The sequence below is a fragment of the Macaca thibetana genome, chromosome X (genome assembly GCF_024542745.1).
Source record: "Macaca thibetana thibetana isolate TM-01 chromosome X, ASM2454274v1, whole genome shotgun sequence".
NCBI lineage: Eukaryota > Metazoa > Chordata > Mammalia > Primates > Cercopithecidae > Macaca > Macaca thibetana.
The window spans coordinates 72,853,939-72,866,093 of NC_065598.1; the positions used below are offsets into that span (position 1 = coordinate 72,853,939).

The following is a 12,155-nucleotide window of genomic DNA, read 5'->3' on the forward strand; positions in this document are numbered from 1 at the left end:
TGTTCCACTTTTTAACTCTTTTGAATAAAGCTGTTCTAAATATTCATGCACAAGTCTTTGTGTGGACATGTGTTTTCATTTCTCTTGGGAACATGCATTAAAAATAGAATGGTGGAATTATATGGAAGGTCCATATTTCACTTCATAACAAACTCCCAATACTTTATTTAAAGTGTTTGAAACAGTTTTCTTTTTCAGAGATGAGGTTTTGGTCCCACTATGTATCATTTTACACTCTTACAGAAATGAATAATATTTCTCATCATTCCACATTTTCACTGACAACGGGCGGTGCCAGTCATTTTAGCCATTCTAGTAGATGGGTACTGTATATTACGTTTTAAATTTGTATTTGTCTAATAAAAATGATGATCAATATGCCTATTGGCCATTTATTTATCTTCTTTTGTGAAATGTCTGTTCAAATGTTTTGCCCACTTTGAGCAGGGAAAGAGACTGTTCTATTTTTTTTGAATTTTGGGAGTTCTTTAAAATTCTGGATACAAGTTTTTTTTATCAGTTATATTTTGTTAGTTAAAATCCTCCAAAAAATAGATACCAAGGTGGAATTAGAAGGTAAGAGAATGATTGGGGAATATGCCCTTGAATGATAAAAGAGAAGGGGCACAAGTAGGAAGAGAGGGCTTCAGACTATAATCAGGTCTGACATCTGACACAAGAGAAAGGAAAGGAAGGAAGATAGAAAGAGTCTCAGGCTGTAGCATGGTCTGAGAGAATCTCAACCAAGCTAATGGAAGCACTGGAACAAAGATTGTCTATTAAAGGAATTCCACATTAGACATAAATGTCCCAGCTCTGGTACCAGAACCAAGCACGGTCATAGATTGGGAATATACTGGAGATAGTGTGGCCATTACATAAATGCTGAATTGGACCCAGAATGTTAGCAGCTTTTGGTTTCCAGCTAACTACAATTGTCATAGCAGGTTCTATTTGAAGGAAGATCTGAGAGGAACATTCTCATGACTGTCAAAGTCCATCCTAATGTCACACGAATAGTTTCCATCCATGTCCCTGAGAGCAGTTTCTTCCATGGCTCCTATAGGAATCTACTTCTAAGGGAAAGTTCAAAACGGGGAAGTGAGTGGGATGAATTATAACCTTCATTGCTACAGTTGGTCTTCAGGCAACAATTGATACACATCTCCATCTTTTACTCTCCATTGTAAAGTTCCCTCATTCTAATTTATCACTTGTGCACATCTTAGTGATCCACCTAATTCCTGACCTAAACCTTTATTCCTGAAGAGTGTGAGTTCCTGAACATATTGTACACTTCTCAGGATGGAATTACTGTACATGTCCAGCATAGTTACACTTGTACAAGAGAGTTACAAGAGGTTCAATGGAATGCAAAGGTAGTTTCATATTAAAAAATAAATTAATGTAATTTGTGATACTAATAGAATAAGGAAGAAAACACATATTGTCATCTCAAGAGGTGTAAAAAAGCATACAAGAAAATTCGACACCCAATCATGATGAAAATGTAAAAAAAAATTATGAATGAAAGGAAAGTTCATTAACCCGAAAAAGGGTTATCTTTAAGAACATACTCAAACTATTCTGAAAATTAGAAGAGAGGGAAACACTTCCAAACTTAATCTATGAGGTCAGTATTACCCTAATACAAAAAAACAGACAAAGACACACAAAGAAACTACAAACAACTTAGGATTGTCTTGGAGATGCGGGCTCTTTTTTGGTTCCATATGAACTTTAAAGCAGTTTTTTCCAATTCTGTGAAGAAACTCATTGGTAGCTTGATGGGGATGGCATTGAATCTATAAATTACCTTGGGCAGCATGGCCATTTTCACGATATTGATTCTTCCTATCCATGAGCATGGTATGTTCTTCCATTTGTTTGTGTCCTCTTTTATTTCACTGAGCAGTGGTTTGTAGTTCTCCTTGAAGAGGTCCTTTACATCCCCAGTAAGTTGGATTCCTAGCTATTTCATTCTCTTTGAAGCAATTGTGAATGGAAGTTCATTCATGATTTGGCTCTCTGTCTGTTACTGGTGTATAAAAATGCTTGTGATTTTTGCACATTAATTTTGTATCCTGAGACTTTGCTGAAGTTGCTTATCAGCTTAAGGAGATTTTGGGCTGAGACAATGGGGTTTTCTAAATATACAATCATGTCATCCACAAACAGGGACAATTTGACTTCTTCTTTTCCTAACTGAATATCCTTTATTTCTTTCTCTTGCCTGATCGCCCTGGCCAAAACTTCCAACACTATGTTGAATACGAGTGGTCAGAGAGGACATCCATGTCTTGTGCCAGTTTTCAAAGGGAATTTTTCCAGTTTTTGCCCATTCAGTATGATATTGGCTGTGGGTTTGTCATAAATAGCTCTTATGATTTTGAGATATGTTCCATCAATACCGAATTTATTGAGCGTTTTTAGCATGAAGGGCTGTTGAATTTTGTCAAAGGTCTTTTCGGCATCTATTGAGATAATAATGTGGTTTTTGTCTTTGGTTCTGTTGATATGCTGGATTATGTTTATTGATTTGCGTATGTTGAACCAGCCTTGCATCCCAGGGATGAAGTCAAAGGAACAAAGCTGCAGGCATCACGCTACCTGACTTCAAACTATACTACAAGGCTACAGTAACCAAAACAGCATGGTACTGGTACCAAAACAGAGATATAGACCAACGGAACAGAACAGAGTCCTCAGAAATAATACCACACATCTACAGCCATCTGATCTTTGACAAGCCTCAGAAAAACAAGAAATGGGGAAAGGATTCCCTATTTAATAAATGGTATTGGGATAATTGGCTAGCCATAAGTAGAAAGCTGAAACTGGATCCTTTCCTTACTCCTTATTTGAAAATTAATTCAAGATGGATTGGAGACTTAAACGTTAGACCTAATACCATAAAAACCCTAGAAGAAAATCTAGGGTATACCGTTCAGGACATAGGCATGGGCAAGGACTTCATGTCTAAAACACCAAAAGCAATGGCAGCAAAAGCCAAAATAGACAAATGGGATCTAATTAAACTAAAGAGCTTCTGCACAGCAAAAGAAACTACCATCAGAGTGAACAGGCAACTTACAGAGTGGGAGAACATTTTTGCAATGTACTCATCAGACAAAGGGCTAATATCCAGAACCTACAAAGAACTCAAACAAATTTACAGGAAACAAACAAACAACCCTATCAAAAAGTGGGCAAAGGATATGAACAGACATTTCTCAAATGAAGACATTCATACAGCCAACAGACACATGAAAATATGCTCATCATCACTGGCCATCAGAGAAATGCAAATCAAAACCACAATGAGATACCATCTCACACCAGTTAGAATGGCAATCATTAAAAAGTCAGGAAACAACAGTTGCTGGAGAGGATATGGAGAAATAGGAACACTTTTACATTGTTGGTGGGATTGTAAACTAGTTCAACCATTATGGAAAACAGTATGGCGATTCCTTAAGGATCTAGAACTAGAAGTATCATATGACCCAGCCATCCATCCCATTACTGGGTATATACCCAAAGGATTATAAATCATGCTGCTATAAAGACACATGCACACGTGTGTTTATTGCAGCACTATTCACAATAGCAAAGACTTGGAATCAACCCAAATGTCCATCAGTGACAGACTGGATTAAGAAAATGTGGCACATATACACCATGGAATACTATGCAGCCATAAAAAAGGATGAGTTTGTGTCCTTTGTAGGGACATGGATGCAGCTGGAAACCATCTTTCTCAGCAAACTATCACAAGAACAGAAAACCAAACACCGCATGTTCTCACTCATAGGTGGGAACTGAACAATGAAATCACTTGGACGTGGGAAGGGGAACATCACATACCGGGGCCTATCACGGGGATGGGGGAGGGGAGAGAGATTGCATTGGGAGTTATACCTGATGTAAATGACGAGTTGATGGGTGCTGACGAGTTGATGGGTGCAGCACACCAACATGGCACAAGTATACATATGTAACAAACCTGCATGTTATGCACATGTACCCTAGAACTTAAAGTATAATAATAGAAAAAAAACTACAGATGATAACTCTGATGAATGTTGATGCAAAAATCCTCAACCAAAAACTAACAAAAAACCCTTAAGACTCTATGAAAAAACTATTCAAATGGATAAACAAATTCAGTGAAATTTCAGGGTACAAACTCAACGTACAAAAATTCATAGCACTTTTATATGCCAATAGTGAACAAACTGAAAAGGAAATTAAAAAGTAATCCCATTTACAATAGACACACATAAAATTAAATACCTAGGAATTATCTTAACTGAAGAAGTGAAAGAGCTCTATAATGGAAACTATAAAACAGTAATGAGAGAAATTGAACAGGACACCAAAACTTGGAAAATATTTTATGTTCATGGATTAGAAGAATCAATATTGTTAAAATGTCCATACTACCCAAAACAATCTACAGATTCAATGTAATTTCTATCAAAATACCAATGACATTCTTCACAAAAATAAAATCAAAAAGAATTCTCAAATTTATATGGAACCACAAAAGACCCCAAATAGCCAAAACCATTCTAAGCAAAAGGAGCAAAACCGGAAGAATCACATTACCTGACTTCAAATTATGTTACCGAGATATAGTAACCAAAACAATATGGTACCGACATGAAAACAGACAGACCACTGGAACAAGACAGAGAGCTCAGAAACAAATCCACACAACTACAGTGAACTCATTTTTTGACAAAACTGCCATAGGCTCTTCAATAAATGGTGCTGGGAAAACTGGATATCCATATGCAGAAAAATAAAACCAGACCCCCATTTCTCAAATCAAAATAGATTAGACTTAAATCTAAGACTTCATACCATGAAACTTATACAAGAAAACATTGGGGAAAATCTCCAGAACATGGGTCTGGGCAAAGACTTCTTGAGCAATGCCCCACAAGCACAAGCAACCAAAAGAAACATGAACAAATGGGATCACTTCAAGTTCATAGCTTCTGCACAGGAAAGAATAGAAACAACAAAGTGAAGAAACAACCCACACAATTGGATAAAAATATTTTCAAACGACCTGATAAGGGATTAATAACCAGAATGCCCGAGGAGCTCAAAGAACTCTAAAACAAACTAATAACCTGATCAAAATCTGAGCAAAAGATTAGACAAACAAATGGCAAACAGGCATAACGAAAAGATGCTTAACATCATTGATCATCAGAGAAATGCAAATCACAACTACAATGAAATATCATCTCATTCCAGTTAAAATGGCTTACATTCAACATATAGACAATAATAAATGCTGGCAAAGATGTGGAGAAAATGGAATTCTTGTACACTGTTGGTGGGAATGTAATTTAGTACAATCATTATAGATAACAGTTTGGAGGTTTTTTAAGAAACTTAAAATCGAGCTACCATATGATCCAGCAATCTCACTGCTGGGTATATATCAAAAGAAAGCAAATCAGTGTATCAAAGAGATCTGCACTCCTGTGTTTGTTGCAGCACTATCTACAATAGCTAAGATTTGGAAGCAACCTAACTGTCAATCAACAGACAATTGGATAAAGAAAATGTGGTACATATACACAGTGGAGCACTATTTAGTCATTAAAAAAAGAATGAGGACAAGTCATTTGCAACATCACAGATGAAACTGGAGGTCATTATGTTAAGTGAAACAAACCAGGCTCAAAAAGACAAACATCACATGTTCTCTCATATTTGTGGGAACTAAAAATCAAAACAATTGAACTCATGGAGATACAGAGTAGAAGGATGGTTACCAGAGACTAGGAAGGGTACTGGGATACTGAGGGGGAGGTGGAGATGATTAATGAGTACGAAAAGATAGTTAGAAAGAAGGAAGACCTACTATTTGATAGCACAACAGGGTGACTGAAGTCAATAATACATTAAAGGTACTTTTTAGAATAACTTGAATAATTCGGTTTGTTGAAACTCAATGGATAAATGCTTGAGGTGATGGATACCCCACTCTTCCTGATGTGCTTATTTCACATTGCATGCCTGTATCAAAACATTTCATGTACCCCATAAACATATACACCTACTATTTACCCACAAAAATTAAAAAATAATTTAAAAGATAGTATTTGTAAGTCTCATGGTAACTTCAAAGCCAAGAACATGCAACAGATACACACACACACACACACACATACACACACACACACACACACAAACCAGAAAGCAAGAAACTAAATTATATGCCAGACAAAATCACCTTCATTAAAAGGAAGAGAGAAAGGCAAGAAAGAAGAAAGAGAAAACCACAAACAAGCAGAAATCAAATAATAAAATAGTAAAAGTGAGTTATTACTTAGCAATAATATTAAATGTAAATGTACTAAACTTTTCTAACAAAAGACAGAGTGGTTAAATGAATAAAATAACAAGACTCAATGACCTGTTGCATGCAAGAAACACACTTCACATATAAAGATACACATAGAATGAAAATAAATGGATGGAGAAAGATATTCCATGTCATTGGAAATCAAAAAGAAGTGCAGAAGTAACTATACTTAGACAAAATAGATTTCAACACAAAAACTATAAGAAGAGACAAAGAATGTCACTATGTAATAATAAAGGGGTCAATTCCACAAGAGGCTATGACAATTTTAGATATATATGCACCCAATATTGGAGCACCCAAATATATGTAAGAAATATTATGACAGCTAAAGAAAGAGAGAGACTCCAATGCAATAGTGGCTAGAGACCTCAACACCCCACTTTCAGCACTGGATAGATCTTCCAGACAGAAAGTCAGGAAAGAACACTTAATCCACATTATAGGCTAAATGGACCTAATGGGTATTTACAGAACATTTCATTCGGTGCTACAGCATACATACTCTTTTACTCAGCACATGGATTATTCTCAGTGATAGACTATATTTTAGACCAAAAAGCAAGTCTTAAAACATTCAAAATAATTTAAAATAATATGAAACATTTTATTTGACAACAATGAAATAAAACAGAAATCTATAACAGGAATTTTGGAAACTATATGAATTCATGGAAATTAAACAATATGCTCCTGAATGACTAGTGGGTCAATGAAGAAATTAAAAAGGAAAGTGAAAAATTTTATTAAAAAAAAATAATGGAAATTCAACATACCAAAACCTATGGGATACGGTGAAAGCAGAACAAAAAGGGAATTTTATAGCTATAAGTGTCAACATCAAGAAAGAGAAAAAAACTTTAAATAAATAATCTATCATCTTAAAAAGCTAGAAAAGCAAAAGGAAACCAAACCCCAAATCAGTAGAAGAATTTAAATGCTAAATATCAGAGCAGAAACAAATCAAATGGAAACAAAGAAAACAAAATAAAATATTAATAAAGCAAAAAGTTGACTTTTTGAAAGGATAAAGAAAACTGACAAACTTTAAGCCAGACTAATAAAAAAAGAGAGAACATCCAAAAATACAATCAGAGATGAAAAAGGAGACGTTACAACTGATACTATAAAAATTTAAAGGATCATTAGTGAATACTATAACCAACTATACATCAATAAATTGGAAAATCTAGAGGAAATAAACAAAATCCTAGAAACATACAACCTACCAAGATTGAACCAGGAAGAAATCCAAAATCTGAATAGACCAACAGCAAGTAATGAGATCAAAGATGTTATAAAAAGTCTCTCAGTAAAAGAAAGCCCAGGGTGCCATGGCTTTGCTGCTGAATTTTTACCAAATATTTAGGTGAAAACTAACACTAATCATATCCAAAATATTCCGAGAAATACAGGAGAAGAGCATACTTTGAAACTCATTCCATGAGGCCAGTATTACCTTGATACCAAAACCAGACAAAAACACATCAAAAATAGAAATCTACAGACCAATTTTCTAATCATTATTGATGCAAAAATCCTCAACAAAATAGTAGTAAATCAAATTCAACAATACGTTTGAAAGGTCATTTTACCATGATCAAGTTGTATTTATCCTAAGAATGCAAGAATGTTTCGATATGCACAAATCAACTAATGTAACACAAACAACATACCTCAACATAATAAAAGCCATGTACGACAGACCCACAAGTATCATACTGAATGGGGAAAAAATAAAAGTCTTTTCTATAAGATCTGGAACATGACAATGATTTCCACCACTGTTATTCAACATACTACTGAATGTCCTAGCTTGAGCAACCAAAAAAGAGAAAGAAACAAAGTGCATCCAGATTTGAAAGAATGAAGTCAAATTATCCGTATTTGCATCTGGTATCATCTTACATTTGTAAAAACTTAAAGACTCCACCAAAAGCTATTAGAATTGACAAATACAGTAAAATTGCAGGATACAAAATTAACATACAAAAATTGGTAGAATTTATATTTCCCATTTCTATATGCTAATACTGAACAATCTGAAAAAAGAAATAAAAAAAGGAATCTCATTTACAATAGCCAAAAATAAAATTAAATATCTAGAAATTGAACAAAGAGCTGAAAAATATCTATAATAAAACTATAAAACATTGGTGAAATAAATTGAAGAGGACAACAAAAAATGGAAAGATATTTCTTTTTTTAAAAATATACTTTAAGTTCTAGGGTACATGTGCATAAAGTGCAAGATTGTTACATATGTATACTTATGCCATGTTGGCATGCTGCACCCGTCAACTCATCAGCACCCATAAACTCGTCATTTACATCAGGTATAACTCCCAATGCAATCCCTCTCCCCTCCCCCCTCCCCATGATAGGCCTCGGTGTATGATGTTCCCCTTCCCGAGTCCAAGTGATCTCATTGTTCAGTTCCCACCTATGAGTGAGAACATGCGGTGTTTGGTTTTCTGTTCTTGTGATAATTTGCTGAGAATGATGGTTTCCAGCTGCATCCATGTCCCTACAAAGGACACAAACTCATCCTTTTTTATGGCTGCAAAGTATTCCATGGTGTATATGTGCCACATTTTCTTAATCCAGTCTGTCACTGATGGACATTTGGGTTGATTCCAAGTCTTTGCTATTGTGAATAGTGCCGCAATAAACACACGTGTGCATGTGTCCTTATAGCAGCATGATTTACAATCCTTTGAGTATATCCCCAGTAATGGGATGGCTGGGTCATATGGTACATCTAGTTCTAGATCCTTGAGGAATCGCCATACTGTTTTCCATAATGGTTGAACTAGTTTACAATCCCACCAACAATGTAAAAGTGTTCCTATTTCTCCATATCCTCTCCAGCACCTGTTGTTTCCTGACTTTTTAATGATTGCCATTCTAACTGGTGTGAGATGGTATCTCATTGTGGTTTTGATTTGCATTTCTCTGATGGCCAGTGATGATGAGCATTTTTTCATGTGTCTGTTGGCTGTATGAATGTCTCCTTTTGAGAAATGTCTGTTTATATCCTTTGCCCACTTTTTGATGGGGTTGTTTGTTTTTTTCTTGTAAATTTGTTTGAGTTCTTTGTAGGTTCTGGATATTAGCCCTTTGTCAGATGAGTAGATTGCAAAAATGTTCTCCCATTCTGTAGGTTGCCTTTTCGCTCGGATGGTAGTTTCCTTTGCTGCGCAGAAGCTCTTTAGTTTAATGAGATCCCATTTGTCAATTTTGGCTTTTGCTGCCATTGCTTTTGGTGTTTTAGACATGAAGTCTTTGCCCATCCCTATGTCCTGAATGGTACTACCTAGGTTTTCTTCTAGGGTTTTTGCGGTATTAGGTCTAACATTTAAGTCTCTAATCCATCTTGAATTAGTTTTCGTATAAGGAGTAAGGAAAGGATCCAGTTTCAGCTTTCTACTTATGGCTAGCCAATTTTCCCAGCACCATTTATTAAATAGGGAATCCTTTCCCCATTTCTTGTTTCTCTCAGGTTTGTCAAAGATCAGATGGCTGTAGATGTGTGGTATTATTTCTGAGGACTCTGTTCTGCTCCGTTGGTCTATATCTCTGTTTTGGTACCAGTACCATGCTGTTTTGGTTACTGTAGCCTTTTAGTGTAGTTTGAAGTCAGGTAGTGTGATGCCTCCAGCTTTGTTCTTTTGACTTAGGATTGTCTTGGAGATGCGGGCTCTTTTTTGGTTCCATATGAACTTTAAAGCAGTTTTTTCAATTCTGTGAAGAAACTCATTGGTAGCTTGATGGGGATGGCATTGAATCTATAAATTACCTTGGGCAGTATGGCCATTTTCACGGTATTGATTCTTCCGATCCATGAGCATGGTATGTTCTTCCATTTGTTTGTGTCCTCTTTTATTTCACTGAGCAGTGGTTTGTAGTTCTCCTTGAAGAGGTCCTTTACATCCCTTGTAAGTTGGATTCCTAGCTATTTCAATCCCTTTGAAGCGATTGTGAATGGAAATTCATTCATGATTTGGCTCTCTGTTTGTCTGTTACTGGTGTATAAGAATGCTTGTGATTTTTGCACATTGATTTTGTATCCTGAGACTTTGCTGAAGTTGCTTATCAGCTTAAGGAGATTTTGGGCTGAGACAATGGGGTTTTCTAAATATGCAATCATGTCATCTGCAAAGAGGGACAATTTCACTTCTTCTTTTCCTAATTGAATACCCTTTAATTCTTTCTCTTGCCTGATTGCCCTAGCCAGAACTTCCAACACTATGTTGAATAGGAGTGGTGAGAGTGGGCATCCCTGTCTTGTGCCAGTTTTCAAAGGGAATTTTTCCAGTTTTTGCCCATTCAGTGTGATATTGGCTGTGGGTTTGTCATAAATAGCTCTTATGATTTTCAGATACGTTCCATCAATACCTAGTTTATTGAGCGTTTTTAGCATGAAGGGCTGTTGAATTTTGTCAAAGGCCTTTTCTGCATCTGTTGAGAGGATCGTGTGGTTTTTGTCTTTGGTTCTGTTTATGTGCTGAATTACGTTTATTGATTTGCGTATGTTGAACCAGCCTTGCATCCCAGGGATGAAGCCCAATTGATCATGGTGGATAAGCTTTTTGATGTGTTGCTGGATCTGGTTTGCCAGTATTTGATTGAGGATTTTTGCATTGATGTTCATCAGGGATATTGGTCTAAAATTCTCTTTTTTTGTTGTGTCTCTGCCAGGCTTTGGTATCAGGATGATGTTGGCCTCATAAAATGAGTTAGGGAGGATTCCCTCTTTTTCGATTCATTGGAATAGTTTCAGAAGGAATGGTACCAACTCCTCCTTGTACCTCTGGTAGAATTCAGCTGTGAATCCATCTGGTCCTGGACTTTTTTTCGTTGGTAGGCTATTAATTATTGCCCCAATTTCAGAGCCTGCTATTGGTCTATTCAGGAATTCAGTTTCTTCCTGGTTTAGTCTTGGGAGAGTGTAAGTGTCCAGGAAATTATCCATTTCTTCTAGATTTTCTAGTTTATTTATGTGGAGGTGTTTATAGTATTCTCTGATGGTAGTTTCTATTCCTGTGGTGTCGGTGATGATATACCCTTTATCATTTTTATTGCGTCTTTTTGATTCTTCTCTCTTTTCTTCTTTATTAGTCTTGCTAGTTGTCTGTCAATTTTGTTAATCTTTTCAAAAAACAACTCCTGGATTCATTGATTTTTTGGAGGGTTTTTTGTGTCTCTATCTCCTTTAATCGTGTTCTGATCTTATTTATTTATTCCCTTCTGCTAGCTTTTGAATGTATTTGCTCTTGCTTCTCTAGTTCTTTTAATTGTGATGTTAGGGTGTCAATTTTAGATATTTTCTGCTTTCTCTTGTCGGCATTTAGTGCTAAAAATTTCTCTCTACACACTGCTTTAAATGTGTCCCAGAGATTCTGGTATGTTGTATCTTTGTTCTCATGGTTTCAAAGAACATCTTGATTTCTGCCTTCATTTCGTTATGTACCCAGTAGTCATTCAGAGCAGGTTATTCGTTTTCCATGTAGTTGAGTGGTTTTGATTGAGTTTCTTAGTCCTGAGTTCTAGTTTGATTGCACTGTGGTCTGAGAGACAGTTTGTTGTAATTTCTGTTCTTGTACATTTGCTGAGGAGTGCTTTACTTCCAATAATGTGGTCAATTTTGGAATAAGTGCAATGTGGTGCTGAGAAGAATGTATATTCTGTTGTTTTGGGTGGAGAGTTCTATAGATGTCTATTAGGTCCGCTTGGTGCAGAGTTCAGTTCAATTCCTGGATAT

The 12,155-nt window shown here is 35.9% G+C and overlaps 1 protein-coding gene across 3 annotated transcripts in view; it reads left to right on the forward strand.

The window, feature by feature from the left end:
* Nucleotides 1-12,155, forward strand: part of LOC126946324 (cytochrome c oxidase subunit 7B, mitochondrial) — a 1,159,743-nt gene that overhangs the window by 143,834 nt on the left and 1,003,754 nt on the right. The window lies entirely within an intron of this gene.